The sequence below is a fragment of the Macaca fascicularis genome, chromosome 9, assembly GCF_037993035.2.
Source record: "Macaca fascicularis isolate 582-1 chromosome 9, T2T-MFA8v1.1".
NCBI classification, from domain to species: domain Eukaryota; kingdom Metazoa; phylum Chordata; class Mammalia; order Primates; family Cercopithecidae; genus Macaca; species Macaca fascicularis.
The window spans coordinates 102,639,634-102,653,625 of NC_088383.1; the positions used below are offsets into that span (position 1 = coordinate 102,639,634).

The 13,992-nt window shown below is 38.7% G+C and overlaps 1 long non-coding RNA gene and 1 pseudogene across 1 annotated transcript in view; both read right to left on the reverse strand.

Moving 5' to 3' along the window:
* Positions 1–13,992, reverse strand: part of LOC107130868 (uncharacterized) — a 67,189-nt gene that overhangs the window by 31,077 nt on the left and 22,120 nt on the right. The gene's annotated exons all lie outside the window — the stretch shown is intronic.
* On the reverse strand, positions 952–1,627 carry LOC135964969 (ras-related protein Rab-11A pseudogene; annotated as a pseudogene).

The following is a 13,992-nucleotide window of genomic DNA, read 5'->3' on the forward strand; positions in this document are numbered from 1 at the left end:
AATATACACTGTACTGAGAGAAGAATATATTACCTATAAGCTGTTCTGTGGCAAAATGATAGCTTATTTCTACTGTCTTCTTAGTTTGATTTGATCAAGACCAATAGGTCTGAGCTTCTAGTGATCAAGTTCTATTATGTCCTGTAGTGATGGGCTTCCAGAATGAAAAGTAAACAATAATTGAGGAATCCAAACATTCCACTGATTAAGCTAAGTCTAATGAAGCCATAGCATGAAAAAGGTTGCAATCATTCTGGATAAGCGGATAATTTTATAAAACTAAAATCAAAGCACTAAAGATATGGAAAAATTCATAAGTATGAAGTAATAAGATACAAAAATGACACGGGAATTACAAAAATATTTGCCAGGCCAGGTATCAGAGCCCCAGCATCAAGAAGTGGTTGACTCATGGGTTGGTAAGAAGAATTTACTGACAATAGTATAGGTTTGAAAAAGGAAACCACTATTAGAAAGTTGCCAGAGAGTGCAGCAGGCACCTCAGTGAAAGGATGGAGTGCACCGTGGTGGATTTTTCCTTAGGAGTAGTTATGAACTTTAAGGCAGAAGCTTGAGGGTAATTGAGACCATACTAGCCACATAGGTCATAATAAATGATTACATTTATAGTAATTTTGGTGCCTTAATGTCAAGCAAGGATTACACAGTGACTTTTGACATGGCATTCTGGAGATGTATACAAAGTCTAGTTACTTACAAACTTTAAATTGAAAAGAGACCTGGAACCAGATGCCAACTTTGGATACTAGGGAAGTTTAATTACTTCTAAATTCTTCAGATAAGTTTTGCCTGTTTTGTGGTCAACAGTTGGTCTTTGCTCCCTTCTAAATTCCTCAGTTAAGAAGTATTTGTCTCCAGGGCCTATTACTGGGTGGTTTTTGTTCTCCTCAATATTTAAATCTCAGACTTGAGAAATGGGCTATACATTGCCTTCCAGGGGAGAAGAGAAATGCCTTAGATGTTCTGAGAGCATTGCCCTTTTGGTTTGTTTTCAGTGATTGGTGGAACATGAATAGGAACCACATTACTGCTTGGGGACATGTCGTTTTCCGCTCTGTCTGATACTTGCTTCTGAGAAACAATGTGGGATATCTCTGTTAGAATTGTCTGAAAAGTAGCTTCTACATTTGTAGAGTCTACAGCAGATGTCTCATTGAATGACAAATCATTTTTTTCTGCCAAAGCTCTTGCTTCAACTATAGGAACTTCCCTGAGATGACGTAAATCACCCTTATTTGTCCATGATAACATGACGACAATGTTACTATCAGTGTGATCTCTCAGTTCTTTCAGCAATCGTTCTATATTTTCGTATGTGAGATGTTTAGCAATGTCTTAACCCAATAAGGCACCTACATCTCTATGATAATATGCTTATGTTATAGCTTGGTATTACTCTTGCCCTGCTCTGTCCCATACCTGTGCCTTTATTGTTTCCCTATCAATCTGGATGCTTCTTGTTGCAAACTACTCCAATGGTGCCCTTGCTTTCCAGATTAAACTCATTTTGAGTAAATAAAGACAGGAGATTATTCTTTCCAACATCAGAATCTCCAATAAGGATAACATTAAAGAGGTACTCATTCTCATTGTTGCACGTGCCCATTGCACAACTGAGGAGTGAAGGGGTCGGAGCGGCAGTGGCATCTGTGAGACTAGGGAGGCATTGCTGCTCCTAATTTTCTACATTTGATGAAAAGTACCAATCCCGAGATCCAAGAATCTCAATGATCCTCAGGCAGAATAAAAACAGAGAAAACTACAAATTATATCAACACATATTGATGAAAACTAATGATAAAAAGTTGCCAGGCAGTGACCAAAGACTTAGATTACAACACTCAATTCCCTTTGAATACTTGGAAAACTTTCTCAGGAAGGAAGGATATAAACAATCCTACACTGCAAGGATTAGAAAAAAAATAAATATTTATTTAATGCCTAGCCATTGACAAACATTCACAAGCATCAGTACTATCCAGGAAAACATGACCTCACTAAACAAACTAAATAAAGCAGCAGTGACAAGTTTCAGAGTGACAGAGATATGTAACCTTTCTGACAGAGAATTCAAAATAGCTGTTTCGAGGAAGCTCAATGAAATCCAAGATAAAACAAAGAAGAAATTCAGAATCCTATCAGACAAATTTAATGAAGAGACTAAAATAATTAAAAAGCAGAAATAATTGTCAGGCAGAAATTCTGGAGCTAGACAATGCAATTGATAAACTGAAAAATGCATCAGAATCTCTCAACAGCAAAACTGATCAAGCAGAAGAAAGAACTAGTGAGCTTGAAGACAGGCTATTTGAAAATACAGAGTCAGTGGAGTCAAAAGAAAAAAGAATAAAAAAAAATGAAGCATGCTTACTTGGTCTAGAAAATAGCCTCAAAAGGGCAAATCTAAATTATTGGCCTTAAAGAGGTGGTAGAGAGAGAGAATAGGGTAATTTAATCAAAGAGATAATAACAAAGAACTTTCCAAACCTAAAGAAAGATGTCTATATTCAAGTACAAGAAGGTTATAGAACACCAAGCAGATTTAACCCAAATAAGACTACCTCAAGTGATTTAATAATCAAACTCCCAAAGGTCAAGGATAAAGAAAAGATCCTAAAAGCACCAAGACAAAAGAAATAAGTAACATATAAGGCAGCTCCAATATGTCTGGCAGCAGATTTCTCAGTGGAAACCTTACAGGCCAGAAGAGTAGTATGATATTTAAAGTGCTGAAAAAACCCCTTTTATCCCAGAATATTATATCCAGCGAAAATATCTTTCAAACATGAAGGACAAATAAATACTTTATCAGACAAACAAAAATTGAGTGATTTTTTAAACACGAGACCTGTCCTATAAGAAATGCTAACAGGAATTCAATCTGAAAGAAAGGGACATTAATGAGAAATAAGAAATCATCTAAAGGTACAAAACTTACTGGTAAGTAACAATAAGTACACAAACAAATAAAGAATATCATAACAGTGTAATTGTGGTGTGCAAACTACTTATATCTTGAGTAGGAAGACTAAAAAAGATGAACTATCAAAAATAATAACTGCAACAAATTTTTAAGACACAGAGAGTATTATAAGGTATAAACAGAAACAACAAAAACATAAGAGAGGAGATGAAGTTAAAGTATTGAATTTGTATTAGTTTTCTCCTTGCTTGTTTGTTAGTTTCTGTGTTCAATTTTGCAATCACAGTTAAGTTGTCATCAGCTTAAAGTAATGGGCTACAAGATGTTATTTGCAAGCCCCATGGTAACCTCAAATCAAATACCTACAACAGTTACACACACACAAAAAAGAAAAAATCAAAACACACCACCAGAAGAAAATCATTTCCAAAAAAAGCAAGACAGGAAGGATAAAAGGAAGAGAAGACCACAAAACAACCAGAAAACAAATAACAAAATGGCAAGAGTAAGTCTTTACTTATCGTTAACAACACTGAATGTAAATGGACTAAACTCTCCAATCCAAAGACATAGACTGGCTACATGGATTAAAAACACAAAACAAAACAAGACCCCATAATCTGTTGCCTACAAAAAACACACTTTACCTATAAAGACACACATAGACTGAAAACAAAGGGATGGAAAAAGATATTCCATGCAAATGAAAACCAGAAAAACAGCAGGAGTAGCTATACCTATATCAGATAAAATAGATTTCAAGACAAAAACTATAAATAGAGACAAAGATGGTCATTATATAATGGAAAAAGGATCAATTCAACAACAGGATGTAACAATTGTAAATATAAATACACTCAACGCTGGAGCACTCAGATATGTAAAGTCAATATTTGTTTGTTTATTTATTTATTTATTGAGACAGGGTCTTACTCTGTTGCCAGGCTGGAGTACAGGGGTGTGACCAAGGCTCACTGTAATGGGTCACTGTAGCCTTGACCTCCCAGGCTCAGGTGATCTTTCCACTTTAGCCTCCTGGGTAGCTGGGACTATAATCACACACCACTATGCCCAGCTAATTCTTTGTAATTTGTTGTAGAGACATGGTTTTACCATGTTTCCCAGGCTGGTCCCAAACTCTGAACTCAAGTGGCCCACCTGCCTTGGCCTCCGAAAGTGCTAGCATTACAGGTGTGAGCTACCACATCCAGCCTAATGTCTTAAAACATTAAAACAAAAACAAACAAACAAAAAAAAAAACTGAAATCATATAAAATATCTTCTCTGACCACAATGGACTAAAACTAGAAATCAATAACAAGAAGAACTTGGAAACTATACAAACACATGAAAATTAAACAATATGCTCCTGAATGACCAGTGGGCCAATGAAGAAATTAAGAAGAAAACTGAAAAATTCCTGGAAACAAACGGATATTCACCGTCACCACTGTTAGGACTGAAAGTCCTAGCGAGAGCAATCAGACAAGAGAAAGAAATAAAGGGCATGAAAATTGAAAAGGAAGAAGTCAAATTATCTTTGTTTGCAAATGTTATAATCCTATGTTTAAAGAAACTAAAGACACTACCAAAAAACTATTGGAGGTGATAAAAAAATTCAGTGAAGTTACAGGACACAAAATCAACATACAAAAATCAGTAGCATTTATTTATTTATTTATTTATTTATTTATTTATTTATTTATTTATAGAGACAGAGTCTCGCTCTGTCCCCCAGGCTGGAGTGCAGTGGCATGATCTCGGCTCACTGCAACCTCCACCTCCCAGGTTCACGCCATTCTCCTGCCTCAGCCTCCCAAGTAGCTGGGTCTACAGACACCCACCACCATGCCCGGCTAATTTTTTTGTATTTTTTAGTAGTGATGGGGTTTCACCGTGTTAGCCAGGATGGTCTCAATCTCCTGACCTTGTGATCCACTCACCTCGGCCTCCCAAAGTGCTGGGATTACAGGCATGAGCCACCACGCCTGGCCAAAAATCAGTAGCATTTCTATATGCCAACAGCAACAGTCTGAAAAAGAAATTGAGAAAGTAATTCCATTTACAACAGCTATAAATAAAATACTTAGGAATAAATTTTTTTTTTTTTTTTTTTTTGAGACGGAGTCTTGCTCTGTCACCCAGGCTGGAGTGCAGTGGCCGGATCTCAGCTCACTGCAAGCTCCGCCTCCCGGGTTTATGCCATTCTCCTGCCTCAGCCTCCCGAGTAGCTGGGACTACAGGCGCCCGCCACCTCACCCGGCTATTTTTTTTGTATTTTTTAGTAGAGACGGGGTTTCACCGTGTTAGCCAGGATCGTTTCTCGATCTCCTGACCTCGTGATCCGCCCGTCTCGGCCTCCCAAAGTGCTGGGATTACAGGCTTGAGCCACCGCGCCCGGCCAGGAATAAACTTAACCAAAGAAGAGAAAGATCTCTACAATGAAAACTATAAAACATTGATGCAAGAAATTAAATAGGGCATAATAAAAACAGAAAGATATTCCATGTTCATGGATTGAATGAATCAATATTATTAAAATGTCCATACTACCCTAAGCAGTCTACAGATTCAATACAATCCCTATCAAAATACCAATGACATTTTTTATAGATATAGAAAAAACAATCCTAAAATTTATATGGAACCACAAAAGACCCAGAATAGCCAAAGCCATCCTGAACAAAAAGAACAAAACTAGACGAATCATATTACCTGACTTCAAATTAAACTACAGAGCTATAGTAACCAAAACGGCATGGTACTTGCATAAAAATGGACACGTAGATCAATGGAACAGAATAGAGAACCCAGATAAGACCATACATCTACAGTGAACTCATTTTTGACAAAGTTGCCAAAAACGCACAATAGGGAAAAGACAGTCTCTTCAATAAATGATGCAATAAATATACAGAAGAATGAAACTAGACCCCTATCTCTCACCATATAGAAAAATAAAATCAAAATGGATTAAAGACTTAAATTTAATACCTAAAACTTTGAAACTACTAAAATAAAACTTTGGAGAAACTCTCCAGGACATTGGTCTGAGCAGAAATTTCTTGAGCAGTACCCCAAAAGCACAGGCTGCCAAAGCAACAAAGGACAAAGAGGATCACATCAAGTTAAAAAGCTTCTGCACAACAAAGGAAACAATCATCATAGTGAAGAGATGACCCACAGAATGGGTGGAAATATTTGTAAACTACCCATCTGGCAAGGGATTAATAAGCCAAATATATAAGGAGCTCAAACAACTTAATAGGAAACAAAACAAATTTAATAGTTGATTTTAAAATGAGCTTAAGATCTGAATAGACATTTCTTGAAAGAAGACATCAAATGGCAAACAGGTATATGAAAATGTGCTCAAAATCACTGATCATCACAGAAGTGCAAATTAAACCTACTATGAAATATCATCTCACCCAAGTTAAAATATTTTTTATCAAAAAGACAGGCAATAACAAATGGGGGTGAAGACGTGGAGAAACAGAAATCCTCATACAACATTGGTGGGAATGTAAATTAGTACAGCCGCTATAAAAACAGTATGAGGTTCCTCAACAAACTAAAATAGAACTACCATATGATCCAACAACCCCACTGCTAAGTTTATACCCAAAAGGAAGAAAATTAATATATCAAAGAGATATCTATACTCCCATGTTTATTGCAGCACTATTCACAATAGCCAGGATTTGGAATCAAACTAAGTGCCCATCAACAAATGAATGGATAAAGAAAATGTGGTACATATACACAGTAGAATACTTTTCAGTCATAAAAAAGAATAAGATTCTGTCATTTGCAATGACATGGATAGAACTGGAGGACATTATGTTAAGTGAAATAAGCCAGGCACAGAAAGACAAACTTCATATGTTCTCACTCATTTGTGGGAGCTAAATTTAAAACAATTGAACTCATGGAGACAGGCAGCAGGAGGATAGTTACCAGAGGCTGGGAACGGTAGTGGGGGCAGGGGTAGGAAAAGGGGATGGTGAGTAGGTACAAAAATATACTTAGATACAATGAATATGATCTCATATTTGATAGCACAAAAGTCATATTTGACTACAGTAAGCAATAATTTGTTACACATTTTGGAATTACTGAGGGGGTATGATTGAAATGTTAGTAACACAAAGAAATGATGAATTCTTAAGGTGATGGATTTGCCCTGATGGGAGTATTACACATTATGTACCTGTATCAAAATATCTCATGTACTCCATCAATATATACACCTACTATGTACCCATAAAAATTAAAAATAAAAAAGTTAAAAATATAAAATAAGGCCGGGCGCGGTGGCTCACGCCTGTAATCCCAGCACTTTGGAAGGCCGAGGCGGGCGGATCACAAGGTCAGGAGATCGAGACCACGGTGAAACCCCGTCTCTACTAAAAATACAAAAAATTAGCCGGGCGCGGTTGTGGGCGCCTGTAGTCCCAGCTACTCGGGAGGCTGAGGCAGGAGAATGGCGTGAACCCGGGAGGCGGAGCTTGCAGTGAGCCGAGATCGCGCCACTGCACTCCAGCCTGGGCGACAGAGCGAGACTCCGTCTCAAAAAAAAAAAATAAATAAATAAATAAATAAATAAATAAATAAATAAAAATATAAAATATACATGACATAAGGTTGATCACCTTTAAAAAGAAGTTGCCAGAGAAAACAGTGGGACAGAGATAATATTAACACTGATTTATCATCAGAGACAAGTCAGCCAGAAGAAAATAGAACAAGATTTTTAAGGTCTCAAAAGAAAAAAACTGTCAACCTGTAACTGTATATCCAACACATATATTCCTCAAAACACAAAATATAAATACCTTTTTTACTCTGTAAGATCTACTCTACAAGAAATGTTTTAAAAGTTCCTCAGGCTGAAGGAAAATGATACCACATGTATCACATATAGTTCTAGACAAAGGAATGAAGAGTTTCAGAAGACGTAAACATTTGAGTATACATAAAAGATTTTTCTCCTCATTTTTAAAATCTCCTTAAGAGGTAACTGACTGTCCTAAACAAAATACTAATAATGCATATATTTAAAGAAACTTATAACCTATTTACTCCTCTCTATCCTTCAAGCAAGCTATTGTTATATTTGTCATACATTTAGATCTAAATGTATGACAAATATGAATACACACACACTATGGAGGCTGAAGGAAATATTGACCTTGTCAAACCAGAATTGCCTAAAAGCATTTGTTGTTTTAGGGCAGTAATGGTTAAGAACTTGGGCTTGGGGCCAGTCACAGTGGTTCACGCCCAGCACCTTAAGGAGGCAGAGGTGGAAGGATTACTTGAGGCCAGGAGTTTGAGACCGGCTTGGGCAATATAGTGAGACCTTGTCTCTACAAGAAATTGCAAAATTAGCCAGATGTGTTGGAACATGCCTGTAGTCCCAGCTAATATACAAATATACAAAGCAAATATATATGGTTTTGTATGTAAATGGAACTTCTTGAGTGCTTTCTATCCTTACTACCACTAAAGGTGAAATTGCTGCTGCTCCTTTAGGGGACTAGAACTGGCTTCTCTTATTGGGTTGTGGTAGCCAAGCACTGTGTGTGTGTGTGTGTGTGTGTGTGTGTGTGTGTGTGTGTGTACATATGTTTGTCTGTAGAGTAAATCATGCTTTGTAGTTTGGTATTGGAATTCTCTGCTCACTGACACTTGGCTTAAGCCTTCTTCCTCCTTGAGGTCTCATCTTAGTAGAAATTAACGTTTGCCCTTTTTGTTCCACAGAATCAGAAGTTGGAGGAACATCCAGTAGTGGGTACAGAGAAATAGAGCAGAGAGCAAGAAGGAGCAGAGGGAGAATAACAGAGTGCCTGAGGCATGCAGACGATTCAGGAAGGGACTAACATTAGGTCCGAGTTATACGAAGGTGTTCACGTTGCAAATTGCCTATGAACAGCCTCCATCCCCTGTGGGACCCAGCTGGGACCCATAGTTTGGACAGCAGAAGTGAGTTAGGAAGAGATGAGAGCTGTAGACACTGGAATATGACTGCTCCCATAGCAGATTAAGACAGAGGTTGGCTTCTGTTAACATGATAAAAATTATTTTTCTTCTTTATTTCATAGCATTTTACTCTAGGAAAGTTAAGATGCTAGAGAGACACCATAAGCCTAGTGCACATCACACAGCACCACTATAGTGTGGAAAGTTGTCATTGAGTATTGCCATCGCAATGGTCTCAGGGTTCAAACCAGAACATCGAGTGAAAGAAACTATGCTCTAATGAGGTCCTCTCAGAAACCAGCAACCCTTGCAATTCAGCTCTCTGGGCAAACAATAGAGCAGAGTCATCAGGACCACCCACCTAGGCGTCTGATGATCCTGGGTTTCAATCCTACCTATGCCCTTCACTATCAGTTTGACTTTGGGCAACTGGTTTAACATCTCTGACTCTCAATTTTCTCATTTATAAAATGAGGATGATAAAATGCATACTTTTTAAAAAAGAGTACTTAGTGTCAGGTACTCTACAAGTATTATCTCATTTTATCCCCGCAACAGCTAGATACTATTATTATTCTACTTTATAGGTGTGAAAATAGATGCTCAGAGCAATGGGCTGTCATGTGTTGGAAGTCACAAGGCTGGTAAGTGGTACATCCAGGAATGGACCCTGGGCATTCTGACTCCAGAGCTCTGCTTTTAACTATTAAGCAAAACTGCCAGATAAAGCTCTCCTGAGTATTAAATGAGCTGATAAGCTCAATAGTGCCTGGCACATTTTTATTCTTTCATAAATGGTAATTATCAAAATGAGAGTTGAGTGGAATCCAAATCTCAAGTCATGACAAATCTGGGGTTAATGTGAATTCTGTAGCAACATCCAGGGCCAAGTCTAAAGCTCAGGCATCCTCACTCTCAGAGAATCTGTAAACAGAAAGTTCTCAAAGAAAAATACAAGTTCCCTGGGGTGTCAGAGATCATTTATACAGAAGCTGCCTTTTGCAGCATGGGAACAGATCAGAGAGTAGGAAAGCAACAAAGAACCGGAGAATGTCCTGGCCACATCGTCAGAGCTCCTTTGAAAGGGAGCATCCTGACTCCCAGCCCAATTTGTACAACAGGAGAGAACAGAAAGCCGGGAGCTAAACGAGTGCCACACCTCTGGCGCATGGATTTTGCAGGATGCTAGGTAATGCTAGCATCATTTCTCCATTTCTCCATCATCCCCCACCCAATCCCCATCAGGACCTAAGCCTTGTCTCTTTTGTTCCCCACTCCACCACTGCTAAGAATTGTAAGCTGTCCAGTGTGTGCACTCAAACAACACTAGCTGAATGCATTACATGAAAAATGGTATGAAGATAAAAGATATATTAGGGACCAGAATGGAAAATTGTCATACCTTTTTAAAAATAGAACACAGGACTTCAAAGAAACTTCAAAAATCTGATAAGGGCTTTAAACTGTCTGCACAGATTACTGTTCAAACTCTCAGAACTGTTTTCCCTGGCATTTTTAACTCCTTAAAAATTTTAATAAAGTATGCATAAAATTTACCATTTTAACCATTTTAAATATACAACTCAGTGGCATTAAGTGCATTCACATGGCTGAACAACCATCACCACCATCCATCCACCGAACTCTTTCACCATCCATCCACCAAACTCCTTCACCATCCGAAACTGAAATGCCACACCCATCAAACACTAACTCCCATTCCCTCCACATCCCAGACCCTGGGAACCATCATGCTACTTTCTGTCTCATGAATCTGACTCTGCTAGGCCCCGCTAATAAATGGAATCATACAATATTTGTCCTTTTATGTTCGGTTTATTTACTTAGCATAATGTCTTCAAGGTTCATCCATGTTGTAGCATGTCAGAATTTCATTTCTTAAGACTGAATACTATTCCACTGTATGCTTTATACCACATTTTGCTTATCTGTTCATCCACTGATGGACATTTCAGTTGTTTCCAGCTTTGGCAGTTGTGAATAATACTAATATGAAAACGAATGTACAAATATCTGTTCAATTTCCTGCTTTCACTACATCTGGGAATATATATCTAGAAGTAGAAATGCTGGATCATGTAGTAACTGTGTCTAATTTTTTGAGGAGCTATTCCTGGCATTTTTTTCTGTTATATTTTCAGAGTCAGTTCCTACTTATTTGAACAGTTTATTTTGCCTCTCCAGTGTTCTATCCTACATTTATCCTAAATGACCTCTCTTTTGCTGGTCCCATCGTTCATTTACAACCAAGATTATTTAGAAACATGATCTTATGTCCCACAGTACTGATTTTTCCCAAAACAAAACATTAGAGCTGTTTGGAACAAACTGCCATTTCCCAAGTCATAAGGTCCATTAGTTTAAAAGGTTAAGAATCCATGAATTTTTGGGGGAAAAAAAAGCAGTCCTTCAAATCAGTACCAACATACCAGCTTGTTATGAAAGACAGTCCCTGACTTACAAATGTCTCACTTAGGAACATCCCTGACATGCAAAGAGCAGTGGAAACCAGGAGTCTGACTCCTCCTGGAAATACCTGGAAGTCTCCACCTGCTGCCATGGGGATGGTGAGGATCTTGGACTTTCAGTGGTTAGCAGGGACAGGTAAAAAAACCCCACCTCTTCTCCACTTTCATCTTCCTTCTTCCTTCTTGACACCAGAACTATGGCAGTGCCATCCTTGCTGTGGCTACCTGGCATCACAGTGAGAGTTCCTGTTCTCACTGGAAGATTGAATCACTTCGGAAGCAGAAGAGTGTGTGCTGGAACACTGCACGATTTTGCATACAGAAACAATGCTCTTTCACATCTAGTCAACAAGTTCTGCACATTCCATCTCCTAGCCACCTCAAAATCCATCTTTCCTCTTTGCCTTCTCTACCTGGGGTCAGAATCTCATCTGGGCCACTTCAATAGGCTCTGAACTAGTCTCCTCCACAGTGGGGATTTCTGGCCCATCCTGCACACTATGGAGATCTATCTCGCACCAGCTCAACATCATTATCATCACCAAAGACCTGAAATAACAATGTTCAAGGGAGACCTTAACGGCCCCACACCTCTGCTGGGTGAAGCTTCAGGACAGCCATGTCTTCTGACTTCTAGTCTGGTCCGCGTTTTTTTTTTTTTTTTTTTTGAGACAGAGCCTCGCTCATGTTGCCCAGGATGTAGTGCAATGGTGTGATCTTGGCTCACTGCAACCTCCACCTCCCGGGTTCAAGCGATTCTCCTGCCTCAGCCTCCCGAGTAGCTAGGATTACAGGCACCCGCCATTAGACCTGGCTAATTTTTGTATTTTTAGTAGAGATAGGGTCTCGCCATATTGGCCACGCTGGTCTTAGACTCCTGACCTCAAGTGATCCGCCCTCCTCAGCCTCCCAAAGTGCTGGGATTACAGGCCGGCCTGGTCCGCACTTTTCTCATTGGTTGCCTTTTATGTCAACATGGCTCTCAGCTAAATGGGAGAATGAATATAACTGATACCATTTATATATGAAGGTCAGCAGTGGAGGGGAAGGATGTTAAAGGGAATAAACTGCACGTATGAAACCATCTCACCACCTTTAGTCACCTGGTCAACACTGGTGTAGTACCCATTTTCTTCTCTTCTTCTCCCTTCTCCAGGATGGTGTTGAAAGTGTTGAAAGTGGAGCAGTCAGGGTACTTCCTTCTCAAATCATCACACTTCTTTCTTCTTTACTACACTTCCTAGCCACCATTTTCACCATTTAAGAGGAGGGGATTCTTCAAACCCTTTCCACAACTAAATCTTAGAATGCAATTGTGAAACTGCACTTGACTTTCCAGATATTTGAGGAAGCTTCCTGGTTCTTGCTTTATAATCGTGGTCTACTACCCTCACCCTCCTTCCCTGAAATTTCCCTATCTAAAACAACGACAACAAAACCTGTTACAGATATTTTTGTAAGTAGCCTTAAATTCTTTTAAAAGTATTATTATTATTTTTTTTTTGTTTGATAGAGACAGGGTCTACGTTGTCCAGGCTGGTCTCAAACTTCTGAGCTCAAGCGATCCTCCCACCTCAGCCTCCCAAAGTGCTAGCATGACAAGCTGAGCCACCGTGCCCAGCCTTAAATTCTCTTTAAGACAAGACAAAAGTATGTGTTAATCAAGTTAGAATTCAGGTGACCATTTGTCTCAGTTTGCCTAGGACAGTCCCAGTTTATGCCTATTCCCTTGCATAACTTTTAAAAGAGCTCTTCCTTTTACTCTCAAAAAACAAAAAAAGGCCCAGTTTGGAGGATAAATTATATGCTGACCCTAGTTTAAAACACACTTTGATTTTCTAGCATAGTGCTTTCCAAGTGATATTATGCTTTTGCCCACATCATTGCATTTTATTTACGTAACTACTCTGTGAAGCAGGAAGGGAAATACTTGATCTCTATTAAATAAAGGAGGTAATTAAGGCTTTGAGGGGTACAGTGGTGACTGAGGTCACACACTCAGGGCCAGAACCTAGGATTCCTGACTTTAAGTCTAAAACTGTTTCAGCTGTGGATCACTATGTGCAAATGTCTAAGTAAAGGCAAACTTCACTCTCCTTTGGTGATCTGCTTGGCATTGGACTTAGAAGCTTAGATACGTTCACCCTTGCCTAGAGACTGTTCTTCTACATATAAATCAAGCAAAGAGATGGAAGAATTATTAGCTAAACAAAAAGAGGCTGTTAGTGAATCCCGGGCCAAATGACATGTATCTTCTACCGGATCTAATTACATCAGATTACTTGAATCTTACATCTGGCCAATTAGGATATTTCCATTTAAGAAAAGAAAACCAACGATCAATAATGCACGCCTACTCTTGCAAAGAATGCAAAGAACATATAAATGGGTTCTGGTCAGACTTACAGATATATCTTCCTATAATTACACACTAATTCTTTCTTAAAAATATTTCCCAAACCAGCAAAAATCTACCCTCCTTGGTAAGCGGCAAAGAGACAACACGGGAAACAAAACCAAACCCTAGACCATTTAAAGAAAAGCATAGTGCTTTGTAAAATCTTCGGGGTATCC